This window comes from Polypterus senegalus, chromosome 8, assembly GCF_016835505.1.
Source record: "Polypterus senegalus isolate Bchr_013 chromosome 8, ASM1683550v1, whole genome shotgun sequence".
Taxonomy (NCBI): Eukaryota; Metazoa; Chordata; class Cladistia; order Polypteriformes; family Polypteridae; genus Polypterus; species Polypterus senegalus.
In genome coordinates, this window is record NC_053161.1 from 41,874,946 (window position 1) to 41,888,403 (window position 13,458).

At 37.1% G+C, this 13,458-nt stretch overlaps 1 long non-coding RNA gene across 2 annotated transcripts in view; it reads left to right on the forward strand.

Moving 5' to 3' along the window:
• Positions 1–11,531, forward strand: part of LOC120533918 — a 42,135-nt gene extending 30,604 nt beyond the window's left edge. For both annotated transcript variants that reach the window (XR_005634651.1, XR_005634653.1), the window contains one exon: positions 11,301–11,531. This is a non-coding gene — a long non-coding RNA (uncharacterized LOC120533918). The remainder of the gene's footprint in view (positions 1–11,300) is intronic.
• Positions 11,532–13,458: the final 1,927 nt, after the last annotated feature.

Below are 13,458 nucleotides of genomic sequence, written 5' to 3' on the forward strand. Positions count from 1 at the left end.
ATTCCTGAAGAAAGTATTATCACAGAAGGGGCACTCATTTCAAGAAGCAGCACCGCTAGGATCTGTCTTTCAGTGTATATTCCTCATCAGTATAATGAACCATTATCTTCAGGCATGCTTCCATAGTTCTGCTCAACCACAAATCGGTAGTAGTTGCATAAAGTACTACTTGTTTCAGAACTATTATAATTTTTGTCTGAAATGTGGAATAAAGTGAATACAATGTGACTTTGGAAGAATAATTACAGTAGGGAATGAGTTCTCTTTCCCTGATTACTGATCATTTTTGAACACCTTTATGCACAGTTTTAATTGGAGCCTTGTGTTCTGATAAACAAAATAAGATTGACTACTGTTTTATGATTTTACTTTCGAAAGCCTGCAGGAAACACGCATGCGTTAGTGTAAACAGGTAATTAACAGTTATCTGTGTCATAGACCTAATATTACTGGAGCTTAGTGTTGTTTGTTTAGCTTTCATGAACATTTCATATTGGCCTGAATTTTAACTTGCTGTGTAGATGTTCGCTTGCAGTGGTTTAACAGTTTGTACCATACACTTTTGAAAATAAAATATTTCCAAATTATGGATGATTCTCTTTGTTTTAATATCTAAGCATCTTAAAAGTGACAGATGATCTAGGTTCAACATTAAGCAAACAGAAAAGTAATATATTCACACTTTTTAAAAGATGTTTTTGAAGATTGGATGCCTAACAATGCGTTTACCATCTAGCACATGATTTTAAGTACCTTTGTAAATGCAAACAAGTACTTGAGGTGAATATACATACATAGTTGGGACACTGTGTAAAATGTAAATAAAAACAGAATGCAATGATTTGCAAATCTTATAAATTCATATTTTATTCACAGTAAAACAGACAAAACATCAAATGTTGAAAGCGAGACATTTTACTATTTCATGAAAAATATTAGCTCATTTTGAATTTAAAGGTGAAGGTGACAACACGTCTGTAAAAAGTTGGGACGGGGGCAACAAAGGACTATAAAAGTGACTGATGCTAAAAAGAAACAGCTGGAGGAAATATTTGCAACTAATTAGGTTAATTGGCAACATGATTGGGTATAAAAAGAGCATCTTAAAGAGGCAGAATCTCTCAGAAGTAAATATAGACAGAGGTTCACTAATTTGCAAAAAACTGCATCTACAAATTGTGGAACAATTTCAGAATAATGTTCGTCAATGTAAAATTGCAAAGACTTCCAGAAATCATTGTCTGTGAACACAGCTCACCCTTCTATCAACAAAGGCAGGTTAAATCTCTATCGGCCAAAGAAGAAGCTATATGTGATCATGATCCAGAAATGCCACCATCTTCTCTAGGCCAAAGCTAATTTAAAATTAACTGAGGAAAACTGGAAACTGTTCTGTGGTCAGACAAAACAAAATTTGACTTTCTTTTTGGAAAACATGGGCACCGCGTCCTTCGTACTAAAGAAGAGAGGGACCATCCGCTCATTTCAAAAGCCTGCATCTCTGATGGTATGGGGGTGCATTAGTGCCTATGGAATGGGCAGCTTGTGCATCTGGAAAGGCACCATCAATGCTAAAAGTTATATACAGGTTTTAAAGCAACATATGCTCCCATTCAGATGACATCTTTTTTCAGGGAAGGCCTTGGATTTTTCAGCAAGATAATGCTAAACTGCATACTGCTTCTATTAGAACAGAATGGCTTCATAGTACTGAACTAGCCTGTCCGCAGTCCAGACCTTTAACCATTTGAAAACATGAAATGAAAAATACAACAAGGAAAATCCAGGGCTGTTGAGCAGCTAGAATCCTTCTGCATATCAGACAAGAATGGGACAACATTCCTCTCCCAAAAGTCCAGCAAATGGTCTCCTCAGTTCCCAGACATTTACAGACAAGAAGGGATGCTACACAGTGGAACACATGTACCTGTCCAAACTTTTTTGAGACATGTTGCTGCCATCAAATTCAAAATGACCTTATTCTTTTCTGAAAACGGTACATTTTTCTCAGTTTGAACATTTGATATGTTTTATATGTTCTATTGTGAATAAAATATCAGTTTATGAGATTTGCAAATCATTTCATTCTGTTTTTATTTACAATTTACACAGTGTCCCAACTTTTCTGGAATTGGGTTGTATATTCTGCTGTTGGTATTGCATTACTGTCATTCTTACTCAAGGGAGTAAGAATTTTATTTTACAATTTATACATGCAAATAAACTTCAACTTCTTAAAAACCCTTCCATTCCCAAGTGATCTATTACATAGATCATTCATACTTACTCACCCAAAGCCAATTTTGAAATTCAAGCTAACTTAATAGTACATCTTTGGGATGCGGAAAGAAAACGGAAGTACCTGGAGAAATACCCATGCACACACAGAGAAAATGTACAGAATGTGTCCAGTCCAACAATCAAGCCCAGAACTCTTGCCCTGTGAGGTAGCACTTCTAACCACCATGCCACCCATAATGTTCTTTGTTATGGTAATATTCCTCCTATTAAACCCTGGCAAAAATAACAATAAAATGGTAATAAACATATTACTTTAGAATTAAAATAGCACAACAAAACAAGTCAACAAGAAAAATGCATTTACTGTATGAAGGAGTGTAACACTGATTGGGTTTACAGCTTTGAGGACTTAAATTCAGTTCAGAGTCTGGTCATTGTTTGTATAGACTAGACTTGTTCTTGAAGGTTTTCTCCTGATATTCTGGGTTCCTTCCATATATGAAAGGATAGAGTGCATGGTCGATTAATAGGACACTCTCTTCTAAGCCTGTAGGAGTCCTACCTTGCTTCATTTCTACAAGGGGGATATTTCCTGATTGTGTGCTTAATACATTTGTTTGAGTCTAGCTCCACAAGACCTTGTAATGAAAAAAATCACAGTGAGAAAGTGGACTGCATTTCAATACAGAAGTATAACACTTTATAGCATGGGCTCGAGCTTAAAACTTTATAATAGCCTCTTCTCTAATGTGCTGTGCAGTTTAGATTTTCCTCTGTATCTTTTTTTATATTGTTGCCTTTAAAAAATATGAATGTTAAAGCAAGAAAAGGCAACAAAGGAACTGGGTGGAATTCAGTAAGTAAAGCAAAGCTCCTCTGAAGAGTGTTGAAGGATAGATTAAATTACATCACTTCATTATTTGTCTACACTATCTAAGGCTAGAAATAGTCATTCAGATTTGTAAAAAAATAAGCAACTAAAAGCTGTAATTTAAAAAATTCTTTTTAGAAAAATAGTTTGTTTCTTTTTTGGGGGGAGCAGCAGATTAAATTTACAAGAAACTAACAAGAAAAAAGTACAGATATTTTTAGAAACTAAAAAGAGAATTCCTCCATGTAAATCATTCAGTAGTAAAATAAGCACAACAAACTAAGAAGACCCATATTAAACTCTCAAAAATAGCCTGTTCCAACTCACCACACCTATGCTTATTATACAGTTATGCCATTGATAGCCTAGGGCAAAGCAATTTTCTGAAAGTCAAGTCAGAAACAAAAGCCAAGGTGGGGATGCATTTGAACTTGAAGTAGTTTTAGGAGATTGGACCCTCTAGCTCAACATGCTTGGTTAATTCCTTTGCCAGTTTCACATTTTAAATTTTCAAAACTTCATTAGGAAAAATATTTATTTTTAAAATGCTTTAAAATCATGACTTGCATCTTGGGTCTCTGAAGCCTGGTGATAGTGTCAGTCCAGTTATACAAAAGAAATACACACAATTCACTCCAATGTATCCTTATACAGAGTACTTTAATTTACAAGCCCAGTCTGCTGCACATAACTACAAATAAGCAGTAGTCAACTCAAAATTTAAAAATACCCTTTTATTGAAATATAGAAATTAATTAATACATCTAAATCCTGATTATTTTTAATAAAACATTTTACTGCCCCAATAAATTAGTAATAATGATTAAAAATAATGCACCTTATAATTACATGGAATATATGGAGTACGTTAAAGCAAAACTATTATGATCAGCTGCTTTTAAAAATTTTTTGGGCATTTACCCAAAATTCCCTGGAAAGAATTGGGTTTTGAAGCCAAAGAAATTTATTTGTGGTGTTTCTTTTTGTTTTAGGTTAATTTTTAAAATTTTAACAATTTGTTGTCTAGACCTCCAACCATTACAATGACTTGTTATTTAGAACATAGGGTAAATCTACTGGTAACATGCAAATCTAACACACTCAAATGTAAATTAATAATAATAATAATAATAATAATACATTTTATTTATATAAGGTGCCTTTACTGAGAACTCAGGTACACCGAACAAACAATAAATAAATAAATAAAAAGACACATTATAAACAGCTTAAAACAACAAAAAACCAGAAGATATAAAATTAAAACCAAACAAAGCCACTGTAATCATAAAGAAAAAGCCATTTTAAATAGACGCATTTTAAGTTTACATTTAAAGGTTGAAAATGATTCGATATTTTTGAGTTCAGTACATAATTAAACACATCTACCAGTTTCAATGAATTAATTATAGTTACAGTATACCTTCTGTTAAAATAATGCAAAGTAATTTATACCTTTATATATATATATACACAGTATATATTGTAAGTGTCATGAAGGAAGGCAGCTGGCAAAGCTCGCTTAGAGGAAAGAGGGAGAGAAGAATTACTTGTTTGTGTATATTCTTTGATTTAGCTGTTGCTTAATTATTAAGGTGTCTGGTGACAAATAAAATCCTCTATTTGAGATCAGAGCTTTTCTGGGTACTATTGAGGCTGTGGTTTGTACCTCAGTGGTGCCCCCTTGTAGTTACTATATACAGGGTGAGTCAAAATTATGTTAACACTAATGGTACTGCTGTGTGTATACTTATATACAATTTTTGTGAGCGATTGATGTGCCACACATTGTACATGTGTTGAACATGATGGCAAACAGGTTGAGACATTCCTGTAAATCACCTTGCACATATGAAGTATGTTTTGTGAATAAATTGTTTCCACCATTCAAATGTTAACATAATTTTGACTCACCCTGTGTGTGTGTGTATGTATATATATATTGTGGCGGGCAGCCAGGATGCCTAAAAGGACCGGGAGAGGGACTATGCCTCCTCTGGACCACGAGAGGGCAAGGGGCACCCAGACGCCTGTGAAGCCCTGGACATCAGCACTTCCGCCACACCCGGAGGTGCTGGCGGAAGAAATACCAGGGACACCCCGAGTGCTTCCGGGTGCTCATGCGGCACTTCCATCACACCAGGAATTGCCGCAGAAAGCTCGTCAGGAGGCACCTGGAATATGTCCGGGTGGACATAAAATGGGCCGCCTCCCTCCATTCGTCAGCTGGAGTCAGGTGGAAGAGGATGAAGCACCTGCTTAACTTTTGTAAGTAAGCTGTAAGGAATGAGCCTGCCAAATCTCAGCCTTCTACCTACACAGGAAGTTGGAGAATTAGTGACGTTGGAAAGTTCAATAGGACAACAAAAGCATACACACCGCTTGGTCATGTGGTGCCTCTGTGTGAACCGGTCAGGCACAGAGAAGGTCAGCTGCTGACAAAGCGTCTCGACTGCTGCAGGGCCTGCATTGGTGAAGCAGGTGAGACGGTAATGAAACAGAAGCACAGGGCTTATTGGTTTTTAAAGACTGCCTCCTTCATTGGGTTTTAACCAATGCACGGAATAAACCAACACACGTAACCGAAAACTCATTTTTTAAAGACTGCTCACTTCATTGTGTTTTAACCTCAGTTGTAAGGTTCCCATGGGATACCCCTCGCAAACAGTTTTACACGCTGCATATGGCGATTCACCTCCGCGAGAAACATGCCTCTATGAACAGTCAACGTGGGTCGGAGATGCATGTGACCTCTACGACAGACGAATATAAATGACGCCGGTTTTTCTGTGTCGTCACGTCCAAGTTGGTGGGCGTAGCTCTGTGAGTTGTCGTATCCAATGGTCTTGGAGTTGGTGGGTGTGGCTCCTTCCTGCGTGCGTCATAGGTGTCTCACTTGTTGGCGGCTTAGTGAATCCACGCCCCTTCCGGCGTGCTTTCCATGGTTGTCTTGCCTTAGTGAATTATATATATAGATTTTCATGTTACTAATGGGTCTTTTCTCCGGGCTTCCTAATGCCAAGTGTTGTTTTTTTTAACTTGTCTTTACTTGCTTTGTCTCTCATTTTGTACATGTTTATATTTTTTATGTGCTTGCCATTGGCGACATTGGGAAACACAAATTTGTTTCTGTTTTTGTAAAACACTTTAATGCACTGAAGCTGCATGAACACTTATATAGCTTCCTTCTAAATTCCTAGTGATTCCTGGTTTTGAATTGTATGTTACTGCCTCAGCGAGTACTTCCTGCTTGTGTGTCAACACAATCTCACCAAGATATTATATAAAATAAATAATTCTTTTAAACCGGAAACATTTTTTTCCTGTCAGTAATACACAGTTTGTATTTTTTTTTTCACTTCTGAGAAAATTCCAGTATTTAGATTAAAACTGTCAACAAGTTCAGGCTCATCAAACATTTCAAAAATCTGTTTTCATTTTTTATCACAGTTTTCTTAAGATTTTTTTTTACGTTTTTTGAAGAATGCTTTTATTAAAGCAAAATAATACCTCATTAGGGAATCTGAAGCCCTTCATCATGCAAAATTATTTAGATGGTGGATTACACTTCTTTAGAGGTTTAGAGAAACAGCGGTAGTCATCACGCTGCCAGGAAGAGCCTCTGGGCTATTATTGTGTCATGCTTGTAAATGTGCAACAGCTAAAAGCATCGTATCTCAGGAGAAAACACAGCGGAATGGTTAGTGAGTGTTCACACCACTTCCTTTTTTCTCAGGATTTGTTACTGCAGACTGAAAATATGCTGATGAAAAAAAAGGTGGACTCCAAATATAAAGCAGTCATTTATTCATAAATTGCTCTTTTAAATCTGGTAAAGCTTCCTACATAGCCTTCTGGAATTTGCCTGGTAATCTCTATTGCTATAAATGGTATTATGGGTCTTACAGTAATAGTCATACTGTACTTCATAATGAGAATATTATTTCGTATTTTGGACCTCTGTAATTCTGCTTGTCATAATTTACGAATGGGAATGGAGAAATTAAAAAATGCAGCAGATATGTGTATGACTTTTTAGCGTATTCACTCAATGATCACATTTTTATATTTGAGGGATTGTTTATTTAGAAAATGGAAATTTGTGGGTAGATTACACTCATGCACAAATAAATACAACTCAATATCCAAGAAGGGTTACTGTTTGTGGAAACAATGTGACCTAGGCCATTTTGTGGCCTAAAGACTGAAACCCAAATCAGCTTTATCCCACATCCTGTATCTAACATTGGGAGAACTAAAATTTGACTGTTGTTGTGTTTTAGCTAGGGTTCCTCCCCTGGCTCTGGTTCAAATGCCATTTTATGTCTCTCTTGGTTAGTTTTGATTCATTTACCTATGTTAACGTTGTTGATTACATAGTTTCCTTAGGTTTAAGCATCTGTCCTATGTACCACGTGGTTTGTGGGTGGTTCCCTAAGCAAGGCAGTACCCTCAGACCTATAAAGGCAAGGGCAACTCACGGTCCCTTGTGGTTCATTCAAATGTGCTCGGGACTTAGAGAGTGTCCTACTGTGATTTTCTGTGTTCTTGATTTTTTGTGATTTAGTGGATTTTTTAACCTATTTTTGTGACTTTGCCTCTTGGATTTTGGATTGAGACTTTGTTTGATTTTGGAATTTCCTGTTTCAAAGGTATTGCATATTGTGCCTTTTGCTTTGTGCTCTTCAGAGCTTATTTGTGTGCTACAGAGCATATTTGTATAAATATATGTTTTTATTTGTAAAGATTCTGTGTTTTTGCCCTTGTTACATGCTGGCTTTTGAAGTTTCCTTTCTCTAGTGGACATCTGGGGTCATTTCAGAACTTTGTGTGATTTGAGAACTCTCAAGTTTCATAATAACTTTAGATTAAATTGACTTCATAATTAATAAGATTATGACTAATGGATATAATGTTGTCACCTCAGAATTTGCAAACAGTGTGGCAACAGAGTGCTGTCCTTACTGCAAAGATTAATGCATACAAATGAGATACAAACTTTATTTTTCTCTCTTTCTCCAACTTTTATAAAAATGCTCTTTTGATACCAGATTACCGGTAGTACTAAGAGTCATATGCTTAATCACTGAGCATGAAGCTGACACCTCAGATTTCTTAGTTTTGTTTTATTGATCTCGATGTTTATTAAATCATTAACTCTTTGAGGGCTGAATATTTTTTCCAAAAAATGATGCTTTCACACAGAAATCAATATAAAATGTTTGTTGCTGGATGCTGTAGCTGCCAGTTTGCCAAGAATGAGCAGCAGGTTTACTGCCAGGCTGTCTTCACGTGGCTGGGACAGCAGTGGTGGCGGTCATGGTTGCAGTGCATTATAATCTGAATTCTACCTTTTGTCATTGTTAAGTGTCAGTCCTCCCTGGTGAACATTGTCAGTACCATGACTAGCTGGGGACCGATCAGCTGGAGCTGGAACCTCACATTTGTTTTTGATCACTTATATCAAAATTTGAGTCTGGCAAGTCTTAGTCCAGTTCAGAGATAATAGGCAAGACATCATCCACGGAGTATTTTGGTTTTCGCATTCGCTTTGATCTCTCACCAGATGTCAGTGCCATTTTTGCCGTTGTGTGCGCCTTGCAACTCACGTGAGCTCAGGGAATCTCAGTCAAACCAATGAATCTAACTTTCTTTCTAGCAATGAGAGTCCAACGTAATGGTTGGTTTTGTCACAGTTTACAGTTGATTACCATCGTCAACTCCTCCTTTTGACAAAAGTTGACATCAGCCCTGAAAGACTTAAAGCCTGGTACAGCTGTTCCCATTCCACTACTATTGTATCCAGATGAAAATCAAATCTCCAATTTTGATGTAACAAAATCCTTCACTGAAAATAGCAGTAATCCAAGTATCTAGATAGATAGATAGATAGATAGATAGATAGATAGATAGATAGATAGATAGATAGATAGATAGATAGATACATACATACATACATACATACATACATACATACATACATACATACATACATACATACATACTTTATTAATCCCATGGGGAAATTCACAAACTGTGGTGGGTTGGCACCCTGGCTGGGATTGGCTCCAGCAGACCCCCGTGACCCTGTGTTCGGACTCAACGGGTTGGAAAATGGATGGATGGATGGAAATTTACATACTCCAGCAATAGTATAGACAACATAGCACAAACTGCAGATTATGCATCTAGAAATGTATTCTCTGACCAGAGATAAAAAGTTTGGTGGGTTAATGGTTTTGACTTGAAGGAACTGATTCATTTAGATGGAGGAGTCAGTAACACCTAAGATGGGACAGTGAGCTAGCTCTGGAAGACACTTAATAAAGACAATGTGGATGATATGTTAGAATCTTTGTACTAGCATGCCTCATCCCAAGAAATATCTGTAGCATCCACTTTGGTTACACCTAAGATATGCTTCAAATTTCTAGCCATGTAGTTGTTTGGCAACCTTAAATGCTAAAGTCAATCGCATGTTTTTAGTGTTCAGGCATTGGGTCTGTAATGTGCTCCTGCATTTTTTACATTTTATTTATTGAACCTTTTTGCTCTTTGAATCTTATGGTCTTCTTTTTGCTTAATGCTTATGTGTGTTATGATCCAATGTCTTAAATAGGAAAGAAAATTGCAAAACTCCTGGCCACAACAACTTAAAGTTTTAAAAAAAGTAAATTTATTAACTAAAAAGAATAATTTGAAAAAATAAAAATAAAGTTTCAAACAAGAAAAAGGAAAATTCCAATACAATACTCAAATTACAAAACATTCTAGATGCAAAAATTCTAAATTCAAAGAATAAAACTTAAAAAAGTATAACTCTAAGAACAAGAAAATAAAATTACTAAGGGAAAACAAACAAAAACTGAATAAACAAAATCAGAGTCCATCCATTAATTTTCTAAGCCTACTGTATTCTAAGTAGGGTTGGGGGGAAGCTGGAGCCTGTCCCAGAAATCATTGGAATGATGCAAAGTAGGAACAATTTTGAACAGGGTGCAGATCAATCACAGGGTAAAGAAACACACGCACACATTGCCAATCCATCTAACCTACATCATTAAACTTGATGTTGACTGCAGGCAGAACCCCCTAGCGGCCACCCCAGCTCCCAACCAGGCTGTGAAGGACTCCATCTCCCATGGAACCATGCGGGAGGAATCACCAGCGACCAGGGAGGCTGCCACCAAGTGTCTCGGGGGAGGTATTGAGCTGTCCATGGTTGCTCCCCCGGAACATATGCAGCAGGGGCATACCGGCTGGGTATGGGACCTGGCCGCCCATCACACTGTATATATTCAGATGATTGTGGTGCCAAATACAGCAGCTCCTGACATTTAAGGGCCCTTGTGCTTAAATACAAATGACTTTATTGTAGTGTTTCTCCAAACAAAACCCCAAAATGAGGCCTCTAAAGTTGCTGCGGTGCAGGCCCTCAAAATGGCAGACATACTTTAAAGTCCCAGAAAGTGTTGCAAAATGGTCGGTCAGCCTTTGGATTGTATAAAAGAAAAGACCAAAAGAGAATCTTTATAAAATAAAAGATTTATTAAAAAAATGTTCTGTAGCACAAGAATCTCCAAGGAGAACGAAAGGCACAGAAGGAGTTGTCTTAAAAACAGGAAATCCAGTAATAAAATTAATAAAAAGATGAGCACAACTTCAAAATCCAGTAATTTAACAAAACCATGCAATAATCAAAGAGAACTCACCAGCACTTAGTGCATTACATGTACTGCAAGGAAGTTTGTGTCCCATGCTGAGGGCAGTCCCCTGATGCATAATGGAAAGGTGGCCCCACTTCTTGGGGAACCATCCACAAAACAAATGAAATATAACAGAACAAGCAAAGTTGCATAGCAATTAAATATACAAACTAATAAAAAACAGAGTAATTCAAATAATTTACACAAATAACAATGTTAACTGTAAACTAGCGTTTCTCAACCTTTAAGTATTTGCGACCCGGGTTTTCATAACAGTTTTAATCGCGCACCCCCTAACATTTTTTTGAAGTGTAGATGCATAGTTTATTATACCTACTAAACTTTTATCAACATTTATCTAACTCTACAGTATATTTATTGTTCTAGTATCAGAATGTAGTTTAAGTTAATTTGTTTTGGTTTCAACAGATGTTTTTTTCATATTTTTGAGTCTTGTTTTCTTTTTTTCACACGCCCCACAGGTTGAGAACCACTGCTGTAAACAAAGGAATCAATCAGGAGACATAAAGGAGGTATATGAACACAACGCAGAGGAATAACCCTGGCTGAAATATAACAATAATGACAAATTAAAAATCAAAACAAAATTAAAACAAAAGAAAATCATGAGATCAGGGAAAATAACAAAAGCACCAAAAACAAAAAAAAAGGACAAGGCTCGACTGCAGTCTTAATATTCAGGGTTTATTCATCAGGAAAACTATTTTTTCAATGAACTGAAGTGTGGAGAGATAATGAAGAAATCAGTGAAGCAATACACTTGTAAAGGAGTAAATGCTATGGGAGTTGATGAGTGAAATGAGTCAATGAGTACAATAAGTGAATGATGGACAAAAGTTACTATATGTTGGAATTAAACAAATGTAGCAATAATAAAATGTCAGTTTAGTAATATTATGCTTATAATAAAAATAAAATTGTAGCAAAGCTTCAGTGCATGACAATCAGCTTGACCCTCCATAAATACTGATATACGTACACTCACCTAAAGGATTATTAGGAACATCATACTAATACGGTGTTTGACCCCCTTTCGCCTTCAGAACTGCCTTAATTCTACGTGGCATTGATTCAACAAGGTGCTGAAAGCATTCCTTAGAAATGTTGGCCCATATTGATAGGATAGCATCTTGCAGTTGATGGAGATTTGTGGGATGCACATCCAGGACACAAAGCTCCCGTTTCACCACATCCCAAAGATGCTCTATTGGGTTGAGATCTGGTGACTGTGGGGGCCATTTTAGTCATGAAGGGATGGACATGGTCTGAAACAATGCTCAGGTAGCCTGTGGCATTTAAACGATGCCCAATTGGCACTAAGGGGCCGAAAGTGTGCCAAGAAAACATCCCCCACACCATTACACCACCACCAGCCTGCACAGTGGTAACAAGGCATGATGGATCCATGTTCTCATTCTGTTTACGCCAAATTCTGACTCTACCATTTGAATGTCTCAACAGAAATCGAGACTCATCAGACCAGGCAACATTTTTCCAGTCTTCAACTGTCCAATTTTGGTGAGCTTGTGCAAATTGTAGCCTCTTTTTCCTATTTGTAGTGGAGATGAGTGGTACCCGGTGGTGTCTTCTGCTGTTGTAGCCCATCCACCTCAAGGTTGTGCATGTTGTGGCTTCACAAATGCTTTGCTGCATACCTCGGTTGTAACGAGTGGTTATTTCAGTGAAAGTTGCTCTTCTATCAGCTTGAATCAGTTGGCCCATTCTCCTCTGACCTCCAGCATCAACAAGGCATTTTCGCCCACAGGACTGCCGCATACTGGATGTTTTTCCCTTTTCACATCATTCTTTGTAAACCCTAGAAATGGTTGTGCGTGAAAATCCCAGTAACTGAGCAGATTGTGAAATACTCAGACCGGCCCGTCTGGCACCAACAACCATGCCACACTCAAAATTGCTTAAATCACCTTTCTTTCCCATTCTGACATTCAGTTTGGAGTTCAGGAGATTGTCTTGAGCAGGATCACACCCCTAAATGCATTGAAGCAACTGCCATGTGATTGGTCGACTAGATAATTGCATTAATGAGAAATTGAACAGGTGTTCCTAATAATCCTTTAGGTGAGTGTACTTTATAGTACAATCTGTTGCATTGTCTTCTTTGGTATAAAAGTGTAATAAAAGAGAAATCTTTTTTTTTTTTAAGAACTATAGTCATTATTTCAGTAATATTTCCACATTTATTGTATTTTTATTTTTTGCTTCAATTAATTTGTCTTCCCAATAATATATAATTCCTGGTATGCTGCCTCAAATGAATATAAAGAAACACTGGTTTCCAGAGCAAATTTTAATTCAGTATATACAAATGTTCAATGCACTCTCTGTAACATGCTTCTACTCCATTACTTTGAATCTTACTAATCCTACACAAACCCCCCGCCGACTCAGTAGGAGCAGGGTGTAAACCATCAGCCTTCTGACTATATGACTCATCCGTCCAGCCACATGAAAGTGCACTTCCTGGGCAGGCTATAGAGGATCCCACATGGTATTTAATTCTCTCACCAGATTGCGACAACACATTATGCACTCCCATCTTATGAAACACAGGATATCCTAAAAAAGACAAATGTCGTCATACCCTGGCCTGAATTTGTC